The sequence below is a fragment of the Epargyreus clarus genome, unplaced genomic scaffold, assembly GCF_041222505.1.
Source record: "Epargyreus clarus isolate Ecla_fem2 unplaced genomic scaffold, WU_Ecla_fem_2.2 ptg000017l, whole genome shotgun sequence".
Taxonomy (NCBI): domain Eukaryota; kingdom Metazoa; phylum Arthropoda; class Insecta; order Lepidoptera; family Hesperiidae; genus Epargyreus; species Epargyreus clarus.
Window position 1 is genome coordinate 1,090,152 of NW_027332225.1, and position 11,226 is coordinate 1,101,377.

Consider the following 11,226-nt stretch of genomic DNA (forward strand, 5'->3'; position numbering starts at 1 on the left):
CCTAATTACCTAACTTGGGTCGTGTTACATGACCCGACACGTCAGTTCCTTGGTTTTGACGTTTGGCACCACTCCACCAGCTTGGTAATCTAGACCAGACTTAGTAACTCACACGGGTTAAGTAGAAACGTTTGACTGCAGCTATTGTTACAAGTGAAATCTTATACAACTATGCTTTTAAATTTAGTTTGTAACTTGCAATGCAATGTTTATATTTAATTTCAAGTTACAATTACTGCTTTGGGTTTTAATATGTACGTAGATTTATTCGAGTAGGAACACAAGCCTTGCATTCATTTAAAAGTTAATGAAAAACCAGTAGTTACCGTGAGTATGATTATTATGTTTTTTTTAATTCCTTTTTTATTTCCACTTTATTATTCGTAGTGACTTTGTTTTGTTCTAACCTTTGGAAACTAGAAATAAAGCAGAGATTAATAATACATAATTTAAAATTATCATGTTGTCCCCAATTTTTCTTAAAACGCATTACAACGTTAAAACTGACCCCACTCAGTTAAAATGACTATACTGGCACTGCACTTGGCACTTTTCCGTTAGAATTGGCAACTACGAATCTGTCTTGTAAACAAGATTCGGTTCAGTTACCCTCAACTTGGCAGTGTCAGTTTTGAATCCGTGTTTTAGGTTTTAAGGTGCCAAGTATTTTTGTTCGACTGGACAGATGAGACGATAAATATTGGGTAACTTTAACACATAATACTCACTCGTTTAGTAAGTGCCTTTCTTAATTGTGGAACGATTAAAAAGAAGAGAGTTTGCGGTAATATAATGGCTGCTAAGGCAGTATTGCATTATATTTTATATTTTATATTTTTATTAAATATTTCTAACGTACGTAATTAATACAAAATGTTTATATTAAGTGAACTCCAGCAAACTTAAAAAATGTAAATTACACTGTATCATGTAATGTACAATACATATGTGTTAATATAATGCATGCACAATTGCACATGCACGTCGCCAATGGGACTTTCAGGCACATAAATTTAAAATTCACACTTGGACAGACAGCACATAGGTGTATCAATACAGAATGTCATTCAAAATGGCCGCTTGGTAGGTACCTAACTATATGTTTCTTAATTACGGAATAAAGAGAACAAGCGAGAATTAAGTGGAATGTCGTTTTGGATTACAACCTATATTGCAACACAAGTTCTACCTTTCTGTCAGAGCTTAAAAAACATTTATAGATGTCTAGTTATAGAAGTCTTATATTTCCCGCATAACTTCGCTAAAATTCCTCAATCCATGAATAAATTGAACACACCAAGAATAGAACAGAAACTTCAACATTACACTTCAGAGTTAGAACCCAAACTCGTGGTGAACCATTATTGCAACCATTGTGCAACTTGTTTCCCTTTGTAGAGCAATATTAAATTAATCGTTTATTATAATTTCTCGAGCAAAGTTTACAGCAGAAACTAGTATAATAGCGACTACGGGCGGACTAACAAGCAATTTGACTAGCGTGATAAAAGCTCGCCGTTCCGCTTCATTATTAAACTTTACAGTTAAAATTGTATTGTTGGTACAGTTTACTAGGTATCCGGTGAAATTGATTAACCCTTTTGTGCTCGCTATTCGGCATCCTTTGACAATAAATTGCTACATGTAATGTAAATGATTTTTTATGAAACAATGTGTGGTAAGTATAGTCACGGTACAAATATATAGATCCTTATATTGTGGTATAGTTTATTTTTCCGCTTCTAGTCCATAACAAACCACCTTCCGAAGCGGTGTTAGTTTGTTGATATTAAAAAAGAGTTTTATATGAATTACCTAATTTTAAATAAATGAAACTTGATTATGAATTATATAGACATATTTGTCGTACAGACATTGTAGCACTCATGCCATATTTTTATATTACACAAACACTTTTTAAATTCAAATTAAATATTCACAACCTCAAGCATTTTAAGCGGACATTTTAAGTACATATTTAATCAGATTTTGCAAATGTAATATTTTCAGCCATAAAACTGAGTAATAATATCTTTAGTATTGTGTATAAACATTAAGCAAACAACATTAAAAAAAACATTTTACGTTTATAATTTGTTCATCAATCATTATATTAGCACATAAGTCATTCTAAATAGTTACCAGTTGCAATAGTTTAGCATTCGTCGCATATTACCGCGCTTTGATTTCGCTGACCCCGATAGCGGGTCGACGACCGCTATGCAGTCTGCGCTGAGCTGCACGCCCAATTTGAGCTGCATTGACGATAAACTGAAGGAAAACTTCGTGGAGTTGCGTATCGAAATAATAATAATAATAATAATAATCATTTATTGCCATACACATGAATAAAACAATAGAATACGATACATAACAAATATTTTTTTTTTAATAAACATGCGCTGGGGCAATAGGAAGTGGCTCAGCTTTAGCTAACGCGGGATAGAAATCCCGCGCAGCGCTGTTTTTCAGCCACTCCCTACTCCCAAAGATATTATTAGGGAGTTAAAAGTAAGCGGTCCCCATTTACCGATAGACAAATTTTCATAAAGCCATCTACAAAAAAAAAAACAGACAGAAAGATATAAAAATAATAACAATTAATTTATGGACTAAGAATATCGTGTTAGTGTATGTGTGTGTGTGTGTGCGTGTAAGTATGTGTGTGTAAATATAAGTATTGTTACTAATTGGTTGAATTGGCTTACTAATTAGTTTCGAAAAACTTTTTTAGGCTCAGGGATTTGTGGTAGGAATGTTTCAGGTTTTCTGCAGCGAGTTGCCTTTTTAGCAGAGCTAATTTATATTTTGCTTTGAAGCATTTAATAGACATGTGTTGTCTCATAGGGGGTGGCAAGTCGTTCCAAATTCTCGCTGCAGCGAACTTGAAACATCCTCTATATCTCGTGGTTTTGTGTGCTGGTATTTGCAAGAGGGTTTGTGCGTAAGACCGAATGCTTCGTTGGGAAATGTCCTTCGTCCAGTTGAGTTTCTCAAAAAGATACTCGGGCTTTTTGGTCCACATAACTTTTTTAACAATCGAGGCATAGTAAAGTTCTCTCCTGGCGCACATATTGAGAATACCCTTTTTATTCAGATAAGGCGTTATAAACTCTTTCCTAGGTACGTTAAAGCAGAATCGGATGCATGCATTTTGTACCCGCTGTATTGCTCGTTCTGAGCTAGAATTTATCTTCGGACCGAAAACAGGGCTGCAGTAGTTTAGCTGGGAAAGCACCAAAGAATCGCACAAGGTTATACGGAGGTCTTCTTTTAAATAGGGTCTAATCTTATATAATGTTTTTAGCTTAAAAAAGGCTATATGTATTTTATTATTAATGTGGTCGATAAATTTTTGCTCTCCGTCCAGCATTAGCCCTAGGTTACGAGCGGACTTTACCTGTTCCAAAGGTATATTATTAATGGTAATTGCATTCCTGCTGTCCATTGCATGTCTCATTTGTACTTTTGTTCCCAGGGTTAGTACTTGTGATTTTGCTGCGTTAAGAGCCAAGCAATTATTCTGCGACCAAGCGTAAATATTATGTAGATCTTCGTTGATCTTTCTTATTGCTTCTGGTGCGTTTCTACTGTCAAAAGAATAATACAATTGTGTGTCATCAGCATAAAGGTGGTACTTGCATGATTTGATTTGTGCAGGCAGGTCTGCTGTGTACATAGCGAACAGGATTGGGCTGAGCAGAGATCCCTGGGGCACACCTCGCTCGACCGACCGAAGCGAGGATATCATCTTTTTACCGTCCCGACCATTTATTATCACCATTTGATCTCTCTTAACAAGAAACGATTCAAACCAGCTACAAGTATTTTTTGTGAATCCATAATGTTTCATTTTGGCTAAAAGTAATTCCGGGTGTACACAGTCAAATGCCCTGGTATAATCCAGTAGTACAAGAATGCTGCTCAATCCCATATCTGAGGCCTCGGTTATGTCGTCTGTGACATTGAGAAGAGCCGTTTCTGTACTGTGCCCACGCCTAAACCCTGATTGAAATTTAGGAAGTATATTGTTGTTTTCTAAGTAAATTATTGTTTGGTCTAGCACTATCTTTTCTAAGACTTTTGATAGCACAGGAAGGACGGATATAGGTCGCAGGTCTTTTATATCCTTTATGGAGTTTTTCTTGGGAATAGGTTTGACTATAGCCCTTTTCCAACCGTTCGGGAATGTATTTGTTTCTATCGACTTATTAACAATCAATGTTATTATAGGAAGAGTTACATCTAGCGTCAATTTAATCATCTCAATATTAAGCCCGTCATGTCCCTCTGCTTTTGTTTTTATGCTATTTATGATTTTACTGACTTCTATGTCGGTTGCCGGTTTTAAACTAAAACTGTTGCTACTTTCATATTTTTTCATCATGTTGATGACAAGGTCAGAGTCAATATCATTATGTGGTGGTAGATTCAAAAAATATTCGTTGATTACATTAGGATCATTAAAGTGGTCAGGAATTGAATTTGCGTGAGTGTTTCTAAGTTGGATAGTTTTTTTTATATTCTGCCAAAGCAGTGAAGGCCTTTTTACATTATTGTTGATGCACGAAGTGAAGAAGGCTTTTCGTTCGCGCTCAATGGCTGAGGTAACCAAATTTTTGAGATTGCGATAAAACTTTATAGAACCTTCTTTTTTATCTTTCTGAGCCTTTTCTAGAGCTTCGTCACGTAACCTCATCATAAATTTGATCATATTAGTAATCCATGGCTTCGGCTGATTTTTATGGATTTTTTGGATTAGAGGTGCAAATAGGGTCTTGAAAATGTGTGTTAAGGAATTTCTTTCGGTACTTCTTCACCATAACGAAATAATATATATATTACATAATCTAATATTCCGAAGCGACGTTCAAAAACAAATCTGTAGGTAAATAGTTTGAATAAAACGTTTTTATTTTGAAATTGTGGTAATACATTGGTTACCAAGAAGTGATAGTGTGGTTGATTGTTAGTTTGAATCCCAGGCATATGTACTTACATGTTTGCAATTTAAAATGAATTTTCACTTGCTTTAACGGCAAAGGAAAGCGCCGTAAGGAAACCTACATGCCCGAGAGTTCTGTAAAAAGGTTCTCAGAGATGTGTGAAGTCTACAAATTCATACTCAGCTGAACTAGACTCAACGTTTACTCTAAGAGGAGCTCTTTGCACGGCAGTAAAGTATCAAAATCAAAGTAAGTTATCGAGATTAGTATTTACATGGAAAAGACGAATAAAGGTTTTTGGAATAGCAGACGAGCAGGCAGTCCATATGATGGGAAGTGATGACCACAGATGCGCCGCTAGTCGCTACCCCTGAGGACTAAGTTAGAATGCTTTGGATAAATGTGTCCTTACCACACCAAAGGTCACTATCATATTCTTATAACAGTGTTGAATTCTGAAATTTTAAAATACGATGCATGAATTTTAAATTTCAACATTTAAAAATACACCATTTCACCACCACTCATCCACGTGTATAAACGCAATTTAGATCCCACACATCGTGCGCTTCCGATGTGTCCAATTGAATCTTTCACACGTCCAGCGAGCCAGCGAGCCACAATAAGCCTAATTGTGTGTGATAGCCCTACTGGGATTATACACATTGTTTCACTGACACGCCAGCGGAGGCAATGCCTGCAATGAAATTATAGGCTTTCAGTGCCAATAGATACCTGCAAAAGATAGATATGGTACGCGTGTCTCTTAATTATTTTACTTACTAATAATCTTTATGTTATTCTAATATTACTATACTATACAACAAAAAAACCACTAGGTCAGTGGTTGAGAAACTCGGCCTCTTGATAGAGGGGTCCGTGGTTATAATCCCAGGCTCCACCTCTGTCTTCTCAATGTTATGGGTGTATTAGAAATTAATTGTCACTTGTTTAAACGGTGAAGGAAAACATCCTAAGGAAACCTGAGAAATATTAAAAAAATGTTTTCAAAGGTATGTGAAGTCTCTCGATTTGCACTTGGCCAGCGCGGTGGGCTATGGCCTAATCCTTCTCATTCTGCGAGGAGACCCGTGCCCAGCAGTGGGACATTTATGGGTTGATTCTTCTTGCGGTGCCTCTCTAACTAGTAAAGGTCGGCTATCGGCTGTTTAAATCTCTCACGGTTTTTTGAGAGGCGAAATAGTTCAGCTGCGCTTGCTATCCCCGTCCACTCTCGAATGTTCCGCAGCCAAGATTTTTTTCTTCTCCCTACTCGCCTTTTCCCTGCGACTTTGCTCATTATAATGAGCTGGAGAAGTTCATAACGTGGATGCCGTAGAATTTGAACCAAATAAGAGACCTTTCTCTCTTTGATGGTAAGCATAAGTTTACGCTTTTGGCCAATTCGTCTTAGGATCTCATCATTGGTTATCTTTTGGATCCAGCTAACGGAGAGCATGCGTCTATACGTCCACATCTCGAAGGCTTCTATCCGTTTATCATGTTTATACTATTACGTAATTCCTAAACGAATATCTACGCGATAATAGTTAATAGGTTAGATAATAGGTTGTATTACAGTAGTACACGCAACGAACAGGCAGAAAATGGCGAAAGTACGGAACTTTATGGCACTACAACATTGAATACAATGTAGCCGCACTTTGCCTTACGATTGAAATGTATTTGTAAAGATAATACAACCCCGTGTTAGAATATATTTGATTAAAAGCTAAAATTAATATTGGGGATATTAGGGGTTTACGGAACTTTTATTAAAGACAGTTACTACACTCATGGCCCCAACTGGGAATCCCTGCGTCGTGGGTGCCATGAACACACACAATTACGAAAACAAAAAACCCAGACCGAGATCAGATATCTAGATTCATCATTCCTATATATACTTGGATCAACCCTGAAACCCTTTGCGGGTCAGATCGCTCCACCACGCAGGTCGTCTCTATATCGTAGGTATATATCTCGAATAGGTCTTTTAATGTGTTAATATGGGGCTTTACCGCTATAACTATACTTTCGTTACAGCATCAATGTAGCCTGCAAGTAGAGTAAGAAAATAGGATATCTAAAAATATAATGTTCCTTAGAAAACATTATTTACCTACTATTTGAAGCTCCAGGCTTGCCATTTAGACTTTTATATCTAGGTACAGGATAGTGCCTAAAAGGTGGAAACCTTTTCAAGAAAATATCCCTCGGGCTACTCTGGCAACGTACAGAAATGTTTTTCATTTCCTGCATCCTTCCGGAAAACTACTGGATATCTGAATACTATGTAGAGACTTTAAGAATAAACTTAGAATTTTCTCTACCTTGTATTTCGCAAATGACACAAACGATAAGTCTACATTTTTGCTTTGTAAGAACTTTGCTTTGTTATTCTACAGCGCTTTCGGAATATCGGATAACAGAAGGAAATCTATCCTATTCCTACGAACCTTCGTACATAGAATTATTTGTATTAATTTTATCGGCATTATAAGACTAAAGACTTAGAAAAGATCGTCTCGATTAACTTCGAAGTCTCGATAAATACCATATTATTTGTTTTTGAAAATTTCATACTACACAACGAACATGTAATCTTATGATGTGTAGGATGTGTGAAACACACAATAATCACACAACACTTACTTCACATACAAAATAGCGGATAGTAGCGAATTTACCAATAACCAAAACACAGTTCGTTCATTCAATTATGCCTGAAGCCTCGTATATTCTGGAGCCACACGTCACAGTTTCAGTTATCAAGTGACCTTTCCACGTCTATTCACAAGCTCATACATATTCACGGTAGAAACTGAATGTAGCGTGATTACAGCCCTTCTGCTTGACTATTTGCAAATTCCGATAACACATTGCGTACCTGCATGTACAGTATTTGCGGGTGTTTATGTGTGAAGGTAGAACCATATGTGGTCCATAGACACCACTGCCTTTGTCTACCCCTTAACAAGTGTTAAGTGCTGCTATGTTCTGGTTTAAAGAGTGTAAGGGAAATACACTTGCAATAAGGTGATCCAACTCAGCTCCGCGGAAACCAAAGTATTCATATCCGGCTTATTATATGGCAGAGCTCCACCACTATCCAAACTAGGCATGGTCATAATTATATGTCTTTTTTTTGTTTACGAGGGGGAAACTTTCAAAAGGTACCCGGCGCCGTGGGAGTGACGCAGGGTTATGTTGGATTTTTACCGCACTAATACCCCCCGGTGGCCGTCCTCAGCGCTGCGTAGAGGGCTCCGGGATCTCCAAAGGAACGCAACCGGAATCTTCTTAGCGCATTGCCCCGGCCCAGGTGAGCTTGACGCTCGCCCACCGTCTGGTGCGTACGACGGTATACGACCACACATACCGCCGCCCTTCCCGGGGTATCTTACCGTAGCCCTATTCTCTAAAGGGACACAGCGCCTGGGGCCTTTACGTACGCCCGCGGTGACTCCTCCTCCGATAATTATATGTCTAGGCAATCCGTTGAATTTTATTTTGCCGCTTAAATCGAACGACAGTTCCAGAACACAGGTGCATCTCGGAAATAACTACGGTATTTCTCGTTTTAAGGATACCTACAAAATATGCTTTTTTGTATTAAAAACCAACGAATACCAATAAAACTTGACATTTAGATTTCCCACGCAAATAGAATAGATAAATCTTATTTTACTTGATCATTAAATATGAAAGGCAAAGCCACATAAGATATACTGCCAAACAAAACAGCTGACCTCAGTCGCAAACAAAGCGGCGAAACAAAGTTGTCCAACCATCCACAAGTGTAAATGACATTTTAAGCTCGCCATCCAATCTAGAATGAGCAAACATTCAAACATTTAACTTGACGCCAGCAAATTTTGATCCCAGCTAGGCTTTCAGTGGTTGTCAACGTAAATGGTTTTAGATTGAAAGCAATTTGCATTTAAATTTAGTTTACTCTATACTACCAAACTGTGTGATTTGATTGGAAAGATACAACCAACGTGTTGTGTGTGTCAGTAAAAATGTAAACTTTTAGGTCGAAGAGTTTTGACTGCATGTTATTCACTAAGGTCATCGAAATTATGTATTTTTTGATCGACACGCAGTGATAGCTTAATGGTTAAGAAACTCGACCTCTCGATCGAGGGGTCCGAGGTTCAAATCCCAGGTGCCAACCTCTGATTTTTAAGGTTATGTACGCATTAGACATTAAATATGACTTACTTAAATGGTGAAGGAAAACATCGTGAGGAAACCTGCACACCTGAGAGATTTATAAAAAAAATCTCAAAGGTATGTGAAGTCTAACAATACGCACTAGGCCAGCGTGGTTGAGTATGGGCTAAGCCTTCGCATTCCGAGAGGAGACTCGTGCCTAGCAGTGGGGCAATAATGGGTTGATGATGATGATGCCTTTACGCGCCTTTACTATATCAAATAGTGATGCGAAATCCTATATCGGTAAAGTTAAAAACCGGTAACCGAGCGCGCTATTTCCATAACACACTGTTATTTTACTTTAAGAACCACTAGAGACGTCCCCATTTTTTAATGCCGAGAAGGATGCCGTAGGGTAGAGATTGCGCATTCATTTCTCGTATGTCAGATTATGTAAATGTACAAACAGCATTGCAGAATGCAATAATATATTCTTATTTTGTAAGTGCCAGCGGAATAAAAGTAGCTCATTTGAATAATGACCACGTTAGTGAGCTAGCCTAGCCCTAATATTAGTCTCATTTTGCTAACGAAATGACTACCGTTATTTTTTTCATGAAAAGAGGACTGCACTGTTTCTCACTTTTTATATGTTATTTAAATTACGGTAACTTTTATAATAGCTTAGAATCTTTTAAATTAATTATTACTACTTATTATACTTCAGCTACAAAAGGAAATACTTAATGAGTATCTTTTTGACTCAGTGACAAAAAAAAGTTGTTGTTTGAAGCTGGCAACGCATTGCGACAGGGCTGCAAATATCCATACGCTAAAATGATTACTTACTCGATACTTAATTAGCTCAATATATCCAAAATTGCACAAATTATGTCACGAAAACGATCTATAAAATTACGATTTGGATTTAGGCCAAACGATCTTGAACTCTACTGACATATGGATTCATCCTTGAATTTTATGGACAGATACCTACGTAAGAGACTTTTATTTCTTTTTCTACTAGCCTTTCGTCCAAGGTTTTATCTACATTTATAAACACAAACTGAACATTTTCTAGAAATATCTAACATGAAAGTATTCATAAAAATATAGCAAAACTGTTTGTAATTATAACGCAATAATATCTACCACGCATACTTTTGGCATGTACCTATATTTTCATCAGTCTGTTCATTTACAGTGAAGGGTGAATTAAGGGTGTAATATTAATCAAGTGTAGCAACGTATAAGAGGTGCAATTCAACGACACTATTTGAGAGCATACGGCAATGGACAAGAGTCCTTAAATAAGTGAAAAAGCTTGCATGTCTACTCTTATTACATACGAGTACTAAAATAAAAATAACATTTTCTGAAGACACTCAACGTACTAGTTAAGATTCGAAAATATGAAATCCAATATCTTCCGCTATTAATAATCAATCTATCTAATCTTTTTCCTATCAAATCTTTATCATATTTCACTCACTTTACTCACTTTACTTCACTTCAGTCTTCGATTGGCAAAATTTTGATAAGTTATATATTAATAACGGACACAAAATTAACAAACATCTTCTACTTAATGTAATTTAATCCACAAGATGAAATGACTTAAAAAACCCTGAAATATGCAAGTAAAAAAACGATTCTAGCGTATATAACTTATATCTATGTACACAAGATTATCTTTTTATTCCCGTCTGCTGAGTCATATATTGCTGATTGTGAATTATACCCCCGAGACGGCACAGCGACGTAAAACCTGAGACGCGCAGGTTCCTTAACGATGTCTTCCTGTAGATACCTAGAACCCGAGAGAAAAGCTCTCCATTTTCTAGACACAAAACAAAAATCTATATTATAGATAGAAAATACCTACATCTACGAATCCTGTGAAAATAATATTAAAGTGTTGGTATGATATTTTTATTAGATGTGTATATTGGTGTATGTTATGTAACGCATATCACAATTTAATTTCAGTTACACAAATGTAAATAAACTTAACATAAACATCAGATGGATTCTTCGAAAACCATTCGAAAAGACTATTATTATCCGCTATGGCCTATATTCATCTTTTGTGCGACAGATTTCATAAAATGGCTTTTCG